The sequence below is a fragment of the Oryctolagus cuniculus genome, chromosome 10 (assembly GCF_964237555.1).
Source record: "Oryctolagus cuniculus chromosome 10, mOryCun1.1, whole genome shotgun sequence".
Lineage (NCBI taxonomy): Eukaryota > Metazoa > Chordata > Mammalia > Lagomorpha > Leporidae > Oryctolagus > Oryctolagus cuniculus.
In genome coordinates, this window is record NC_091441.1 from 51,223,762 (window position 1) to 51,242,793 (window position 19,032).

The 19,032-nt window shown below is 47.2% G+C and overlaps 1 protein-coding gene across 4 annotated transcripts in view; it reads left to right on the forward strand.

Annotated features, from left to right (window-relative positions):
• Positions 1-19,032, forward strand: part of KCTD1 (potassium channel tetramerization domain containing 1) — a 214,721-nt gene that overhangs the window by 136,918 nt on the left and 58,771 nt on the right. The gene's annotated exons all lie outside the window — the stretch shown is intronic.

Below are 19,032 nucleotides of genomic sequence, written 5' to 3' on the forward strand. Positions count from 1 at the left end.
TCTCTTAAAGTATCTTCCTATCAATCTTGAAGAAGTGGTAATTTCAGCTTAAGTGGCAATTAGAAAGCCATGATTACCCTTAATAGCCTCTACGGGGGTACCTCAGGTCACTGGAGTGGAGTCCTGACACGCGCTGTTCGTCATCAATACTTTGGGTGGGATGGCTGCTGACGTCCGCAGAGTTTTGCAAGGTTACCCTGGCTCCACTTCCTTCTGGGGAGAGAAAATGCAAGGGGACTTCTGGGGAAATGGGATTGAAAGATGGGCTTTGAGGCAGGCTTTGGGCTTAACAGTTAAGCCACTGCTTGGAACACACACATCCCGTGTCAAAGTTTGGGTTTAAGTCCCAGCTCCACTCTTGATTCCAGCTTCCTGCTGATGGGCACCATAGGACACAGCAGGTGATGGCTCAAGTAGTTTAGTCTTTGCCACCAGTGTGGGAGACCTGGATTCAGTGCCCAGGTTCTGGCTTTGGCCTGGCCCAGCCCTAACCACTGAAGGCATTTCCAGAGTGGTGGGTGGGAGCGTGCTCTCTCTCTCTCTCTCTCTCTCTCTCCTCTCCCCCTCTCTCTCCTCTCCCCCTCTCTCTCCCTCCTTCTCCTTCCCTCTCCCTCTCTCTCCCTCCCTCTTACTCCCTCTCTCTCTCTGTGTCCCTCTTTCTCCCTCCCCCCCCATATTGCTCTCTGTCCTTCCTCTGTCTCTCAAATTAAAAATAAATGTTAATGCCAAAAAATTTTTGAAAGCCATGCATAGTGTTTCCATAATGTGCATTTACCAAGAACTTTTTGCAGACCCCTCATAGCTGGGCACCGTGCTGGCTGGCTGCTCTTGGCTGCGGGCCCCAAGCGAGCCACCCAGCCATGAGCAGCCTCGGCTTCACTCTTTCCTGAAATGATCAGGAAACAGCTCTTTTCCATCCCTGAAATAATTTGCTATTCATTTTCAGAATGCTAATGTGCAATTTCTGTTTCGAAGCTTCTAACTCAAATATGGTTCTGTATTATGGGATTAACATTAATTTAGTTAAGAGTATTGTCAGATTTGACATTGAGGACATATTCATGCTAATTAGAACAGGTACAGTGAATAGGCTCTCACTAGAGCTGTCTCATTAAGATTGAACTGAATTGATTTTGATGCATTCTTACAGATTTTTAAATTGAGAATAACAAATGACAGCAATTGGCTCCAAATATATAGACTTTTATTTAGAGCAGCCACAATTATTTTTTTACATTTCAGGTATGCTAATTTCTTACCTCCTCCTCTCTCTCTCTTTATTATCACCCAACTAAATTATATTAGTGTAGCTGAATATAGCTTTAGAAAGAGAAGTGATAATCATTGCTTAATTTTGTTAACATTTTAATATCCATATACCCAGTACATGAAACAGGATATCAAGTACATTAGCACATAAAATAATTCTGGTGATGGAATTTGAGCCTTATATAATTCGTAGAGTGATATTAATACTTAGGGTCCTCTTGAAATGGTGAAAAACAGGCCAGAAAGTTGAGTGCTATTATTATTATTAGCTTCTTTTGATTGAGTTTAGAATTTTCATTAGAAGGCCAATACTTTTTATTTTTCTCTCTTTTTTCTTTTCTTTCTTTCTTTGAGAGAGAGAGAAAGAAAGCTTTCATCCACTGGTTCACTCCCCAAAAGCCCGCAAAAGCCAGGACTAGTCTGGGTAAAGCTGGAGCCAGGAACTCTATCCGGGTCTGTCCCATCAGGGACAGGAACCCAGCTACTTGTGCCGGCACCAGCTGCTGCCCAGTGGGAGTCAGGAACTGGACCCAGCACTGCCATCTGGAATATGGACACCCTGCTTGGCCAACACCCATCCCTCAGTGCACTTTCAAATGTAAGGATCTAGAGCACTTTTTAGTTTGCCTCAACAAAACACTTTCCATAAGCTACTGGACTGATTTAGAACCAAGTGGTTAATACAGGGACATCAGTCTCATGGCAGAGTCTCACCTTTTCCTCACTCGTCATTCCATGTAAGAAGCGGAGAGGAAGCTGGTCTGTGTTTCTGAGAGCCATTCCATTTACACAGGGATTCTTGAGGCGGGGATTAGTGAATGCCATCGTTAGACATGGAGTTTCTGAATATAGGTGAAAGCAATACTTGTGAGATTCAAACTTAATTAACAAAAGTCAGGCAATTGTCATCCACCACTATCTTGATTGAGATAGTCTTATTGAAACAGCCTTTTGAGAAAAGCTGGAAAAATAATGAATTTACTACTTACTGTTTTAGGTGGTTAATATCAGAAGTTGATTTGTACACATTGTAGCTCAGTAGAGAAGATACTTCTTGTAAAGGTTAAGTTTCTGAGTATTGCATAGCCCTGCATCCTATGCAGTGTGCAGGATGCTGGGACTTCACAAGTGCTGAGCCACTGGGAAACAGAGGGAGGGGGGGGGGGGCAGAGCGCTGGTGCATGAGGGTCCTTAGGAGCAGTTTGTCTCTTGTTTTGCTCAGCCCCACTCCACCTGCTTTGAGTCTATCTCCTGGAGCCTGAAGCAGTCCAGAGTCAGCCCCGCAGGGCTGTTTGGTGCCTTCTTGTCATTTTCTAATCCTTAAAAAATCTTATTTAAAAGGCAGAGAGATAGAGACAAACAGAGGTTGATCTTCCATCTGCTGGTTCATTCCCCAGATGCCTAAAAGAGCAGAGCTGGGCCTGGCTGAAGCCAGGAGGAGCCAGGAGCTCTGTTCAGGTTTCCCACATGGGTGGCAGGAACCAAGTACTTGAGTCATCACCTGCTCCTCCCAGGATATGCATTAGCAGGAGGCTGGACCAGAAGTGGAGCACCAGGACTTGAACCAGGCACCCCTATATGGGATGCAGCAAATTAACCACTGCATCCATCCACCTGTCCTTCCCATGGTTTGCAATCACAGCGTACCAACATTCCTAACATCCTGCTTCCCAGAGTGTGACGGGCAACCCTAGAGATTCCTCTCCAGGGTTCCTTATGGCACTGGAGCTCTGACCCTGCAGCATGACAGCATCCACGTGTGTGTTCTGGGGAGTATTCACTGTCTTTTCACAAAATTCCTGTCACCTCATTAGTGCTTGGTTTTCCTCCAGGTGACACCTGTGCCTACCCCTGACATTGCCAGGTTTGGTTTTTCTTTGTATTTGTTAGGTGGGATGGGGAGGTGATGAATCAGAAAGCATTTGAGGGCCCTGAGGGATGGGTCAGTGAGGTCACGGATTGGAAGGAGATCAGAGCACTCTGTTGTAAGGCCTTATGGACTTGCTTTATCATCAGTAGCACTCTTTATTCATTTGCTATTGTGTGCAAAAATAAAACTATATTTCATCGAGTACTGTGGGACTGCTTAACCCCTGATTTCATACTGATCATATTTATAGGCTTCCAAGGGGTGCCTACGATCTACTGCTTGTTATAACCATCTGTCTGTGAGCTTGTTGATTGGTGAGCCTTCCATGGGGGCTCAGGATCAACATGGTTCTCTGCTAACTAGGCTTCAGCCCCACTGTCTGCAGATGGCAGCGGCACAGGAAGTGGTCATTGCTGGAATGACCATAACAAATGGCTACTTGTGGGGAAACTGTTCAACCCTTCTCCCAATCCCCTCACAGCCTCCTGTCTCAAGGGTCCACTTGCAGGGGGATGGAGTAAGACCCTACCGTGGAATCAGCAGGAGGACCCCCCGACAAACACACGCACACTAGAAACCGACCTTTTGGACACAGGAGCAGACACGTGGTCAGGAACATGAGGAGCTGGACTAGTCCCTCCTTCCTCCACCTGCACCCACGTCTTTCTGCCTGTCTCTTCCTGTGTCTCCTCTCTCTTCCTTTCCATCCATTTCTCTTCCACATCACTGTCCTTTTCTCACTTCCTGTTCCTCTTCTCTGTCTCATTTCTTTTCTTGGGATGCTCTGTCTCTTGCAGGTGTCACTAATCCTGATTTCCTTTCTCCCCAGGTAAAATCGCATTTATGTTCCTCGCTCTCCCACAGCCACGATTCTCTTGGCATTATAAATAGGTGCTGTGTCTTGGGTTTAAACAATCATCTGATAAAACTTAGCAGTGCTCTTAAGATTACCAAAGGGCCAGCGTTGTGGCACAGCGGCTTAGGCTGCCACCCGTGACACCAGATGCTGTATTGGGAGTACCAGTTTGAGTCCCAGCTGCTGTGCCTCCCTGCTGGTTCTCCTGGGAAAGCAGCAGCAGATGACCCAAGTACCTGGGCCCCTGCCACCCACGTGGAGACCAGGATGAAGTTCCTGGCTCCTGGCTGTAGCCTGGCCCAGTCCTCACCATTGTGGCCATTTGGGGAGTAAGCCAGTGGAAGGAATAGCCCTATCTTTCTGTCTCTCCCCCTCGTCACTCTGCCGTTCAAATAAGATTGTCAAAGAAGTTGGGCAGCACATTTCGCTTCCCTAAGCAGGAATGCTCCAGCGCCAGGTCTTACGCTGCCCACAGGCCAATGAAAGGCCTGTTTGCAGTGTCTGGGCAGACGCCACCAGATGGCCCCAGACAGAGACAGCGTGTAGTGGGAGGACTCAAGTGTAGATCCCAGGGTGTTTTACTTCTAGCTTTAGATCAACTTTTTTGATCTTGGCCAACTAATGTAAATATTGCTGCTGCATTGTTCTTCTTTGCAAAATACGGTCTTGGCCTTGCCTTCCTCCCTCTCTGGACCTCAGAAAAGACTTAAGGATTATTTATGATGGTTGATAAGGTTTTTAGAGGTCTAGACTCTCATAGGTAGCTACATCATATGCATAAGGCACTAGGTAAATACAAGATGTATTTTACTTCATGCATTTTCATTATTATAGCAAACTTTTCTTTCCATTGAGGTTAACCTTTAAAACGTTGGTTTGTTTTTCCATCTTGCTGGTGTATATTTGAAGCTATGTCCCTGAGAACACGGCTGCCTCCTTTAGTGTGACGATCGTAAGGAGGAGCTCAGTGCAATAAAATGGGCTAAGGAGAATGCCTGCCTCACCACCGTCTTTGGTGCTCATTCGAATGCCTCCTTCCTAATCTGAGTTTGCTCCTTTTTTTTAATATTTATTTATTTGAGAGGTAGAGTTACAGAGAGGGTAGACAGTGAGAGAGGTCTTCCGTATACTGGTTTACCCCCCAAATTGCCGCAATAGTCAGAGGTGGGCCAGTCCGAAGCCAGGAGCCAGGAGCTTCTTCCGGGTTTCCCACACTGGTGCAGGGGCCCAAGCACTAGGGCAGTGGAGACTGCTTTCCCAGGCGCATCAGCAAGGAGCTGCTAACCTGAGCTTTCAGTGCTGTCCCCCCACCTTCTCAAGCAGGAAGTATCATCACTCACTATCTTCTCCAGAGCATCCCGAGAAGCAAATCTGCTAATACCGGGGCTAGCAGGGCCTCTGTGGGCTCCACGGGGATCTCCCAGCATCACTGGCCACAGGCAGCTCCCGGCAGACCCTGCTCAGCCATGTCATGAGGAGCATGACCTCAGAGCCCATTCATTGGCCTGCAGCTTTGTTCTCTACCAGTTCCCATGAGCAGCTCCAAATGGGACTAAGGTACCTAAGGACCAGGATGACCCAAAGAGAACCAGTCTGTGTCTTCTGAGGATAGAGACCCCGTGAGTGCCAAGTGTCACCCCCCGAGTTTTTGGCAATCCATGACCTGCTGGTCCTGGTGTGCGAACACTGACACTATTCCCCTCCAATACCCCTTTCTTATTACCTGGTACGTCTTTTGGAAAAGATGGTGCTGATCCTGCTTAAGGGATTCTTTATTTTTAAAAAGCTTTGTTTTCTATCGCTAAACAGGTTCTTTCCCTTCCATAGTATACTCTCAAATAAGCTGCTCCCAGAGCACAACGATATTTTAGAACAGTAAATAATGCTCCCATAAAATGATACTAAGTAAAGAATCTGCCCAAAGTAGGTGTTCTGCTCATTAAGCACCATATTTTATTGGCCATTTCCTCCCACCAGAGAAGGCAAATAAAAAGCAGTAGTTTTTAAAATTTCATCTTCCTAATCAGCTGGAGGAAATGGTGATTGTTACGAATTCTCACTGGGTTGGCTTCTCTTTCTGCACTCCCACTTTTGAATGCCTTTCAGTTCATGACCAGTCTTTCAACAGAAGTTTGAATTCCCATTGTGACCTCACATGCTAGATTTCTTCTTCTCCCTTCCCTTCCCTTCCCTTCCCTTCCCTTCCCTTCCCTTCCCTTCCCTTCCCTTCCCTTCCCTTCCCTTCCCTTCCCTTCCCTTCCCTTCCCTTCCCTTCCCTTCCCTTCCCTTCCCTTCCCTTCCCTTCCCTTCCCTTCCCTTCCTTTTAATGTTTCTTTTATTTATTTGAAGGCAGAGTGACACAGAGAGGGGGAGGGACAGAGAGGAAAATAAATTTTCTGTCTACTGGTTCATTCCCCAGATGGCTGGGGCTGCTGGGTCAGGCCGAAGCCAGGAGCCCAGAAGCCCATCTAGGTCTCCCATATGGGTGGCAGGGACCCAAGGACTTGAGCCATCCTCCACTGCCTTCCTAGGGTGCACATTAGCAGGGAGCTGGATCAGAAATCGAGTGACCAGGACTTGAACCAGGATTCTGACATGAGGTGGCAGCATTGCAAGTGGCAGCTCAACCTGCAGTCGCACAGTGCTTGCCCCACTAGCTTTCTTAAGATATTTGAGAAACTGGGGATGGCATTGTGGTGCAGTGGGTTAAGTCCCTGTCTGCAGTGTTGGTATCCCATATGGGCACCGTTCAAGTCCCAGCTGCTCTGCTTCTGACCCAGCTCCCTGCTAATGCACCTGGCAAAGCAGCAGAGAATGGCCCAAGTACTTGGGCCCCTGCACCCATGTGGGAGTCCCAGAGGACGCTCCTGGCTCTTGGCTTTGGCCTGGCCCAGCCTGGTCATTGCAGCCATTGGTGGTGGTGGTGGTGATGGGAGGTGACCCAGCAGATGGAAGATCTTTCTCTCTCTCTCTGTGTCTCTCTGTCTTTCCCATTCTCTCTTTCAAATAAATAATTTTTAAAAAGATGCTGGGTTAGCCGGCGCCGCGGCTCACTAGGCTAATCCTCCGCCTAGCGGCGCTGGCACACCGGGTTCTAGTCCCGGTCGGGGCGCCGGATTCTGTCCTGGTTGCCCCTCTTCCAGGCCAGCTCTCTGCTGTGGCCAGGGAGTGCAGTGGAGGATGGCCCAGGTGCTTGGGCCCTGCACCCCATGGGAGACCAGGAAAAGCACCTGGCTCCTGGCTCCTGCCATCGGATCAGCGCGGTGCGCCGGCCGCAGCGCGCCGGCCGCGGTGGCCATTGGAGGGTGAACCAACGGCAAAGGAAGACCTTTCTCTCTGTCTCTCTCTCTCACTGTCCACTCTGCCTGTCAAAAATAAAAAATAAATAAAAAATAAAAAAAATTAAAAAAGATGCTGGAGTCACTGTAGTTTATATTTTTTAAAATCATAGAATGGTTAAAATTCAGGACTGAAAAGAGCTTAATAGATCTTGTGATACAACTGCATATATTATAAATGGAGAAATAAAATGAGAGATAATGTAATTTGCCAAGGCCACATAACTCATTGGGGAGCTGGCTCAGACTAAAGCTTGGCTCTCTCCTTTGTAGCAGCCTCAGGAGAACATTTCTGAGTTTAGGAACCTCGATCAACACTGACATCATTGGAAGCACCACAACTAGCTCCTTTAAAAGGTAATCAGGTCAAAGTTATTAGATGGCTTCTTTTCATATGGAAATACTAAAGATAGGTATGTCTTATTTAAAAATAATATGTCCTGGATTCATAAAGCCAAGAGAGGTACACGCTTTGCTGTACCAAAGTATTGTTTGCTTTTGAGATGATTCCCTTAGGAGCATCTGTAAGTAGTTCCCAGTGCATTTAAAGCATAACTTGATTAAAAAGCTTTATTTACGTGGGGGGCCCTTGTCATCGGGAATCCCTGTGCACGTGGCCAGTTCTCAAATTAAACTCAACTCCCTGACAAGTTCATTTCCCCAGTGCCCTAACCTGACACCATATACAGTAGCCAGCCAGCATTCTCTAAATAAACAGATGAGCAAATGAGCTTTTCATGAACACATCTATTATATAGAGTAATCCATGTTTCCAAACCTGTGTATCTTACATTTTTAATGCAAAGTCAAGCAAATGAGCATACAGGAATCTAAAAAGAAAAAAACAATAAAAAGGGATGGGAGGTTGGCTTACTGATTAAGATGCCAGCATTCCGTATCGGAGGGCTTGGTTCAATGTCCAGCTTTGCCTCCAGGTTCCTGACTCCAGACCTTAGGAGACAGCAGTGATAGCTCAAGTGACTGGGTTCCTGCCGCCCACCTGGGGCACCTGGAGTGCGTTCTTAGCTCCCAGTTTTTTTGGTTGTCCTGGGCATTTGGGCAGTGAACAGTGGATGAGATCCCTCCCTCTCTCTCTCTCTCCCTCCCTCCTTCCTTCCCTCCCTCCCTCCCTATTAAAAGAAGACGACGACTCCAAGAGGAGTTTGCTGGACAGGGACCAGGCAGGTGTGCTGTTGCTTTAGAGGCAGATGTATCCTGTAGTTAGCACCTAGAATCAGGAGTTGGGGTGGCTGGGAAGTGAAGCCTCCATGGCAGGAGGAGGGTCCGCCTCCAGGCCAGCTGGCCCCTGCTTCCTCCATGACCACTGCCATCTTTTTCAGTCTCCAGCCAGTAGTGTTCATCCCCAAAGTGACCAGTATCCCTTCCCTTAGGAAGGCCAAGTAACAGGAGAGTGGCAACCTTATCTGGGTACACAATGGCCAGCGTGTAAACCATCACAGTAAATCCATTGCTAGGTAATTATAGGCTAAGCCACTTGACCCAAGAGTCAACTTCCCTCTCTGAAGCACTGATAATAGCTAACATTGTGCAGAGGTTTCAGCCGCACACAGCAAGGCTGTCCGCTGTGTGTTAGACACTGTTGCCCTGCCAGCCAGCAGGGCCCTTTGCCCTGCAGCCTCCTGTTCCAAAAGTCGCAGGAGGTGCATGGGTGATTGGAATTTCTTCATATGCGTTTGCTGTGTTTCAGACCTGCAAATGGCGAGACCCGGGAAGAGGGGCCATGAACAGAAAGGCCCTAGACTGCAGAAACCATAGGCTCCTGCCCTTCCTCTCAGGATCAAACTAAATAGACTTCTGTGTCAACCGAATATGAGCTTACCATGACCTGAGGCCCATTTAATTTTCTGTTCCGCTCATTTCCTCCCTGGCAAGAAAATAAAGGGAAGGGAAGCATTATCCTAAATTTAGTTCCATTTCTGTATTTCTTCATTCAGTCCTCTAAAAAGTGTCCCAAAAATCCCTATTATGAGGCTTAAAAAAAAATAGCAGTGTGCCAAGAGTATGTACTAATTAATACAACTGGGCAATATAGTGCGGTTTTGTCCTTTTTAAAAAGTGCATTTTAAAAACATTTCAGAGGTAATAAATGTTCAGCTCTGTACAGTTTAAAAGAATAAAAGTAATTTTAAAAAAATTGCCTGTAACATAATCATCCCATTCGAACCCCCGCTAATACTTTGGTGCATTTCATTCCAGAAATTTTCACTGAACATATTTTTGCAAAATTTGGTCTTATAAAACTATTATTTCTGAGCCTACTCTGTGACTTTAATGCCACATTTTAATTTTTATAAGTTAATAACAGCCATAGTTAAACTGTAGTATAAATTTAAAAATCATTGTGTTTCAAGTACATTTTAAAAGAAATCTTAATTTAAAAATGACTTTGGCTATAATAAACAACAAAACTCTACCAAAATGTTCTTTGTCTCAAGTTCATTTTCTTCTTTAGAAAAAAAAAAAAAAGGCAGAGAAATGTTGATGAATCGTCATTCTTTTCATGGCTCCAGCTTGGTAATCTAATAAAGGAGCTTCTCGGATACATATTTCTTAATGAAAAAAACAAAAAGGCACGTGGCGAGCCTCGCTCTGTGTCTGGCAGAGATACCGTGCAGTGAAATAGATAAACAGAAGTAACCCCGGTCCTGGCCTCAAGCAAGGAGAGTAACTGTTACTACTTCAGAGTAGGAAAGAATTGCAGATTACTGTAACACATCTTGGAAGCATCCTGTTTTAAAATTTTTATTCTACAGAATTTTTTTATCTGAAAAGTCAGTGCAGCCTCAGTGCCATCTCGTCTTGTGCACCTACAGTGATGGTTTCATTCTTTACTTCCTTTCCTGAAAGTGTGTTCGTGACTGGTTGTGCCCTGTCTTATTTTCCTGTTTGCCCTACAGTGGAACACTTGATCCTATCAATTCAAAACTCTGTTTTGTGGACCTTGTTTCCTCAACTAAGTAAGAAGATCCTGGGGCTGCTGCTGTGGCATAGCGGGCGGGGCCCCTGCCTGCAGTGCCGGCGTCCCATGTGGGTGCTGGTTTGAGTACCGGCTGCTCTGCTTCTGATCCAGCTCTCTGCTGTGGCTGGGGGGCAGTGGAGGGGGGCCCAGGTCCTTGGGCTGCTGCTCCTGCGTGAAAGACCTGGGGAGGCTCCTGGCTCCTTGCTTTGGATCAGCATGGCTCTGGCCATTGTGACCATCTGGGAGTGGACCGGCCGATGCAGGATCTCTCTCTCTCCCTCTGCCTCTGCCTCTGCCTCTGCCTCTGCCTCTGCCTCTGCCTTTCTTTAGCTCCTTCAGATAAATAAATAAATCTTTAAAAAAAAAAAAGTCCCTCCACATCTCATTAGGTACACAGAAGCTCCTCTGTACATCTGGTTCACTTGTTTGTCAAATTTCAAGGATTTTTTGTTTGATTGCAGAAGGAAAAAATAATAGTTGTCCCTCGTGGGTATCCATGGGAATTGGTTCTAGGACTCCTCTTGGATACCCAAATCCTCAGATGTTCAAGTTCCTTCTATTAAATGTCATAGTAGTTGCATGTAACCTGCACACTTACTGGATATTTTATATTTTAATTTTAAAATTTAATTAACTAATTGATTTGATAGAAAGCTCCCCTCCACTGGTTCACTCCCCCAAATACCTACACCAGCCAGGGCTGGAATGAGCTGAAATTAGAGTTGGGAACTCCATCCAAGTCTCCCATGTGGGTGGCAGGGACTCAGCAACTTGAGTCATCACCTGCTGCCTCCCAGGGTCTACATTAGCAGGAAGCTAAACTCAGGTGCAGAGCTGGGATTCAAACCCAGGTACTCCAACATGGGATGTAGGTATCCCAGTCTGCAGCTTCACCATTGTACCAAACACTGCCTCCCCTGTCCACCACCCCCCCAACGTTTTCAATCAACTCTAGATTACTTATACCCTATACAATGCAAATGCTATTTAAATAGTGTTGTTTAAGGACTAATGACAGGAAAAGTAGTCTTTCCCTTTTCTGTACAGATGTAACTTTTTTCCCAAATGTTTCTGGTCTACCAGTGTTGAATGTGCACATGCAGAACCTGAGGACACAGAGGGCCAGCTGGGGATGTCATTTGTCCCGCCGTGTGCCAAGCACTGTTACACGTTTTCACAGGCAGTGTCTCTTTGCTGCCATCTTTCCCTCTCTGGGCATGGGGATTGATCCCTGGGTTGGAGACCAGGAAGCTGGAGACAGACAGGATTGGTAACTTCTCCAAGATCACACTAAGGGTGGGGCTAGGCTCAGGTCAGGTCTTCAGCTTTATAAAACAAGTAAGACTCTTTCCCCACATCGTTAGGGCGCTCTGTATCTGTGACATTCCCAGCTATATGAAGTTTTGAAAAGTATCTTTAAAAAGTCTTTCTTTACTATTTTTAGAGGAAACTCTTCAGTGTATAATATACTTTCTGGTCTAAGTTAATCTGATTCATTTTGTAAACTTTCTTTTTAAAAAGTTAATGTATTCATTAATTTGAAATGCAGTGCATCAGAGAGAGACCCAGACAGAGAGCTTCCATTCACTGGCTTACTCCTCAAATGGCCACAATAGTCAGGACTGAGCCAGGCTGAAGCCAGGAGCCCAGAACTCCATCTTTGTCTCCCACATGCGTGGCAGGGACCCAGGCACTTGGGCCATCTTCTGCTGCTTCCCAAGGCACATTAGCAGGGAGCTGGATTGGAAGTGGAACACTCAGGACTTGAACAGGCACTCATATGGGATATTGGTGTCACAGGCAGTGGCTCGGCCCGCTGCACCACAATGCCGGCCCCAGTCTGATTTTTGGATGACTTCATTTTGAATGATTTTGGTAATTAGTGACTGTCCTACAAACTAGAGAATCAGTAAGCATACCTCTGCTGGTGAGTTTAGAGCTCGCAGGCTCTGAATCTGAAGGGGGAATCCATGAACAGAGTGAGTGGAAGTCCTGCCATCAGCTGTGGATGCTCAGGTTCTGGGGCCTTATTGGCCATCTTGCAGACAGTTGAGAAGCACTGTGGGACTGGTCTTTCAACTTATGAAATAATCAGAAAAGTCTCTCTCTGTCTCTCTCTCTCTCTCTGTCTCTCTCTGCCTCTGTCTGTGTGTGTGTGTGTATCTATCTATGTTTCCAGGCTCATTCTGTTAGTGAAAGTCAGCAGAGACCATAGAGCTTGGCACATGATTGGTACCCAATAAGTAGGACTTGAGCAGATGAAAAAACAGAGGAGGCATCGCTTCTCAGCCCTTTGGCTAAGGTCAAGTGTGTAACGAACGAGGCTTCTTTTGAAACACATGGACACTGTGCCTCAGAGGCTTGCAATACCATGAAGTATATCGATGATGGTCGGTAAGGTGATGCTTTCCTCTAAGAATCCTGAGGAAGAGTCTAGTAGGATTGTGTCATTCCTGAAATTCACTCCTAGGGCAAACACAAATTTCCATCCCCGAACGCAGTGCCCCTGCCCGAGATACTTCGATTACAGTTTGCATGCCAGTTGGGGGTGGGGACTGTCCAGCCACCCCGAGAGCCATATCAGGCCCTCAAAATCATCTGGTCTGGGCCCTGCCAAGGCAGCTACAAGCAGGACTCAAAATTCAGGAAATCTATAGCAGGCTCACTTTTAAGTCCATCATTTTGTATGGCCTACAAGTGATCTAACTATCCAGATGGCAGGGAAAAAAGTTCCCCACCCCTGCCACAGGGGCCAGAGTAGAAGGAATACAATTAATCAGAACTCTCCCTTCTGCAGTCGTGCCTTGTATCAAAGTTGCTGTGTGTGTGTGTGTGTGTGTGAGAGAGAGAGAGAGAGAGAGAGAGAGGGAGAGAGAGAAGGACTTGGTCATGTATTTTACATCCAGGTTGCGATCTTTGGAAAAGTTAGGGTCTGTATTAAAGTCGTTCATCTCCCTGTTGAGTGTTATGAATTAAAATATCAGGGAATAGGAGTGTTTCACTGCTGGTGTGCTCTTCTGCAGGCAGCACTAGGAAGCCTGCTTCTTCCCCCGTGAAAGAGGGAGGCGAGTCAAGGGCATACATTCTTAGCAAATAAAGTCCTTACAACGCTTGGTTCAAACTTCACCTCATTTGTTCCAGGCAGTATCCTGGGGCTCCTGTTGGAACAGCACATGGTAGACTAGACTTAGGAGACAAGGTTTTATTATTATTATTATTATTATTATTATTATTATTAGCTTCTTTTGAAAGATGCCTAAAGTCAAGTCCCTGGAAGGAGCCTACCACCAAACATCTTTGTGAGTCTGCTGGGTAGGTGAGATGGATGATGAGGCCATGAGGAAGCAGCAAATTGCTTGCAGTTGGGAAATGGCCATGTTGAAGATAAACTGATCAGTGCTCCTGGGAAATCCGTACCAGGGAGATATGGGGAAAGGAGGAATGAGAAATCAGGTTCCAGAGGGTGCTTTCATGTCGGCGTATTTTGGTCAGAGCTGGTGAATTCTATTCTATGAAGGGAAATAATAAATGCCTTTTTGGGTTTCAGAAAAGGCAATAGTTCACAGAGATTTAAGTGAGGATTGGAACGGGAAAGTGTTCTGCTTAGAGGCATTTGTTTCAGGGTTATTTCTGGCTTAATTTTTTATTTAAGTGGAACTTACGGGGGAGTCAGTCTTTTTTTGCTTGTTTATTTTTTTTCCCCAAAGGTTTATTTATTTGAAAGGCAGAGTTACAGAGAGTGGAAGAGAAAGAGAGAGAGAGGGAGGGAGGGAGGGAGGGAGAGAGAGAGAGAGAGATGAGTAGAGTATCTTCTATCTGCTGGTTTACTCTCCAAATGGCTGCAAGCAAGGACTGGACCAGGCCGAAGCCAGGAGCTAGGAGCCTCATCCAGGTCTCCCATGTGGGTGCAAGTGCCCAGGGACTTGGGCCATCTTCCTCTGCTTTCTCAGGCACGTTAGCAGGGAGCTGGATCTGAAGTGGAGCAGCTGGGACTCGAACCAGTGCCTCTCTGGGATGCAGGCATTGGAAGTGGCAGCCTAACCCACTATGCCACACTCCCACCCCTGAAGTCAGTCTTGAGTGTACATGTGTGTGCAACTGTGTAGCCCCCCACAGGGAGACCTAAGATTTTTCCAGCTTGCATAGGCTCCTTCCTACCTCTGCCCATCCAGAGCCCCCCAAGGTGGCCAGAGTTGGGGCCATGGTCATTACAGATTTGTTTTGTCCAGTTGTCACTTCGTATGAATGGAGCCACACAATATATTCTCTTATGTATGTCAGATCTGTAGAGTGCCTTTCTTTTTCCTCCTTGTGTGGCTATTAGTTCCTTTTTCATTTTATAATATCAGTAAATCAGGGCTGGCACCGTGGCTCACTTGGTTAATCCTCCCCCTGCAGGGCCAGCATCCCATATGGGCGCTGGGTTCTAGACCTGGTTGCTCCACTTCCAGTCCAACTCTCTGCTGTGACCTGGGAAGGCGGTGGAGGATGGCCCAGGTGCTTGGGCCCCTGCACCTGCATGGGAGACCAGAAGGAAGCACCTGGCTCCCAGCTTCTGATGGGTGTAGTGCCAGCCATAGCAGCCATTTAGGGGGTAAACCAACAAAAGGAAGACCTTTTTCTCATCTGTCTCTCTCACTGTCTAACTCTGTCAAATTAAAATAATAATAATAATATCGGGAAATCAGTAAAAGGTCATAAAGGTGGAGAAAGTGAACATGGTATGGAGTTGTAGGCTGTTTGTGTTCAATTCTAAAGTACCCCTTCTCCATCATGTGTGTGATACATTCAATCTGCCATCATCTGGGCTTCCTAGTATTAAGAAAAATGTAGCAATGTGTACTAAACTGTCTAATAGAACAGCCACAGCCACAGGTGATGATTTAAATTAAAAGTTAATTAAAGTTTAAAATCCAGCCCTGGAGCTAGTGTTACAGCATAGTGGGGAAAAGCCACTGCCTGTGACACCAGCATCCCATACGGGCATTGGTTTGAGTCCCAGCTGCTCCACTTTCAATCTAGCTCCCTGCTCATGCACCTGAGAAATCAGTGGATAATGCCCCACCTGGGAGACTAGGAGGAAGCTTTTGGTTACTGGCTTTGGCCTGGCCCAGCCCTGGCCATTGAGGCTATCTAGCGGGGGAACTAGCAGATGAAAGATCTCTGTCTCCCTGTCCCTTCCACCCCCCACCCACCCCGTAACTCTGATTTTCAAATAAATAAAGAAATGAATCTTAAAAGAAAAGAAAGAAATTCAGTCCTTAGCTGTGATTGCCACACATGAGGTGCTCAAGTAGCCGCCTATTTCGAGTGGCCGCCACAGTGCCACAAACAGCATTTGCTCTATTGCAAGCAGTCTGTTGCATGCTGCCATTTAGAGAGGTAACCATTCACTCCTTCACTCGTCGTCCTGCTCTTCTTCAGACATACAGATGTTGCAGTAGTTTGGGGTTTTTTCAGTTATAAATTAACATTTAATTCTGTTGTTCTCAGACCGTTATCATACATGCTTCTCTTTCCTGTGTTAACCCTTCACGTTGGGAAAGAAAATAAATGTTAAATCCCCATGCTAAACTGAACTTTTGACTTCTAAAGTGCACCATGCCTTCTCCCACTTCGAGGCTTGGCAGGACTGCTTGGGACTCTCCTTGCAGCAGCCTGGCGTTCGTTCTCATCTATTAGGCCTTGGCTGAGACTGTCTCCAGGGCCCTTCCCCATCCTCCCTCCCAGTCCCCACGCCATTGAGCTGCCATGGTGCCTTGGCCTTCCCCTGCCCTTTTGGTAGTCGCTTCTTGGTCTCTGTTTCCCACTGGCCGAGAAGCCTGCTAAGGCCAGGCACCATCTGTCTGCTTTGCTGCTGTCTCTCTCTCACCTGGTCAATGCCTGGCTCCTCGGAGATGTTAATACTGTGGAAGGAAGAGACAGTGGGCTGAACAAGGAAGCGGCAGCAACCGAGCCGGTTAATGATAGGGCAGGCTCTTTTCCCCTGGGTGAGGTGTGCGGGCCAGAGAGGGGCTTAGCGGAGACGCCCGACCAGCTCAGGCTACTTCAGTGCTCCGAGCTGTTTCTGCGGGAGTGGTGATGGCCCATTCAAGCCCTTTGTACTCTCTCTGGCTAGCGCCTCTGCTTTCCTTTTTTCAGAAGTGACGGGGAAACACATGCGAACTGGGGTGCTAATAGAAGAATGACTACAGGAAAAGTCAGATGGGAAAGGGTAGTTTAAGAAAGGTGATGACGCCATGGATAATTGTGCTGCACCCGTCAGTGGACAGCAGTTCTGTGCATCACAGGACAGGTGTCCCCCAACCAAATGACCTCATAGAGAGGCAGCTATAGAGCAGAAAGGGTACTCTACCAGGAGAGGTGACAAATCCCCACTCAGACCAGCTCTAAGAACACAGATGTGGGACAGGCAGGTGGTCTCGTGGTAAGCTGCTGTTCGGCATGCTGGATTCCAACCAGAATGCCCGAGATTGAGTCCCAGCTGGCGCCCACTGGCAGCTTCCTGCTAAGGGGCACACTGGGAGACAGCAGGTGCCGGCTGAAGTCATTGGTTCCCTGCCACTCTGAGGCCTGGATTGAGTTCCCAGCTCCTGCTTTAGCTCTGCCCAGCCCTGACTGATGCAGGCATTTAAGCACTGAGCCAGCAAATGGGAGTTTTGTCTGTCTGTCTCTGTCTGTCTGTCTCTCTCTCTCTTAAATGAATAGGTTTTTTTGTTTGTTTGTTTTGTTTTGTTTTTTTAATTTTTGATAGGCAGAGTGGACAGTGAGAGAGAGAGACAGAGAGAGAAAGGTCTTCCTTTGCCGTTGGTTCACCCTCCAATGGCCGCCGCTGCAGCTGGCGCACCGCGCTGATCCGATGGCAGGAGCCAGGATCCAGGTGCTTTTCCTGGTCTCCCATGGGGTGCAGGGCCCAAGCATCTGGGCCATCCTCCACTGCACTCCCTGGCCATAGCAGAGAGCTGGCCTGGAAGAGGGGCAACCGGGACAGAATCCGGCGCCCCGACCGGGACTAGAACCCGGTATGCCGGCGCCGCAAGGTGGAGGATTAGCCTATTGAGCCACGGCGCCGGCTTAAATGAATAGGTTTTTAAAAATAAATTTATTTTCCCCAGTAACAGACAATCTACAGATAGGAGACCCGTGTTGGCTGATTTGCTGACTCGGCAGTCAGGGAGGCCGCAGGTTCTCCAGCTGGGCACTGGCTTTCTCCTTCAGTGAGGAGGTGGCTGCTGCTCGTAGTGGCCCGTCTGGGAAGTCAGTATCCAGATGAAGGTGGGACAGTGCCCACTGCAGTCCCTGGCAGGCGAGGGGCTGCCATGATGATTGGATGAAGCCTCTGGAGCAGGCAGGGTGGCCACTGAGTGTCACCTCCATCCCACGACAAATGCCAAGACCTCCAGCCCCATACCTACCCCCACCCCAGCCTGTAGGTTTTAAAAGTTCTTTCAATCTTTCCCACTACAGGAAGTACCGAATGGAAGCCCTTTAACCCTGTTAGCTACCATCAGCACCTTAGAAAGGATTGTGATGAAGGGGACACACACACAGAGCAGGGAAGGTATCAGAGTGGGGGAAGACCCTGGGAGGAGTTGGAGGGCTCAACAAAGACCAATTCCAATCCTTGCCCTGAAGGGTTAACCCCCCCCCCCCCCGTCAGAGAAACTCTGGTTCAACTTTAAATGTAACAATATCCATCCATTTATGATTTATAATGTAAACGGTAGATATTCTGAGAAATCTGGAATCCTTCAGCCGATCAGTTATGCTATAATTCTTTCCTCCTTCTATATAGACCTCGCAGTGTTAGAGCTGCGCTGAATGAGGTCACAGTCTAACGACAACATTAACCCTGCAAATCTGTTCATTTTCGCCTGAGCACCCTCAGGCGGGATATAGAATGTGTCCAATTGAAAAACTATTACAGACTCTGCAGTGCTGTGACGGGCTGAATTATAACAGGGAGGGAGGTGCGTGTGTGTGCAGCCAGGAAATGATTCTTTGAAAGGAAATCAGACTATATATATATATTTTTTTTTTAAAGTGGAGGTTATGTGATTGCATTTTCAAACATTGATGTGAGAGTCAGAGAGGGAGCTCCTATCCACTGGTTGACTCCCCTTATGCCTGTCAGGGTCATTGGGAGGGCGGGAGGCATAGTCAGGAGTCAAAAATTCAATCCAGGTCTCCATGTAGGTGACAGATACACAGTTACTTGAGCTGTCACCTCTGCCTGTCAGGGTCTGTGTTGACAGGAAGCTGGAGTGAGGAGCCAGAGCCAGGAACTGAGCCCACGCACTCCAGTGTGAGACCCTGGCATCCCAGCTGCCACCTCAACCATCAGGCCGAAGGCTGGCACCTAAAATGCTACTTTGACTATTTCTGAACCTTAACTGTTTTGTATTTCCTACCAACGCCGTCGTTTTAGTTTTTCCCTTTCCCAGTAACCCATGAACCTCTTGGTGTGATGCCCTCTTTTGCACTTTTAAGACCTATTTTTGCATTACTAAAAAAAATAGGACCTGTAATATGATGAATCCCCATGAGCCTGGCACCCAATTTTAAGAACTAAAGCGTTAACTCTCTGGCTGTGACCATTTCTGCTTCCGTGGAATTGAATTCGACAAGCCCACGAGCACCACACAGATGGCAAATGTTTTGTGTGCAAGCCCAGTCGCCACCCGATTCCTAGTAGATGTGACATTTCAGAGAGCGTGTG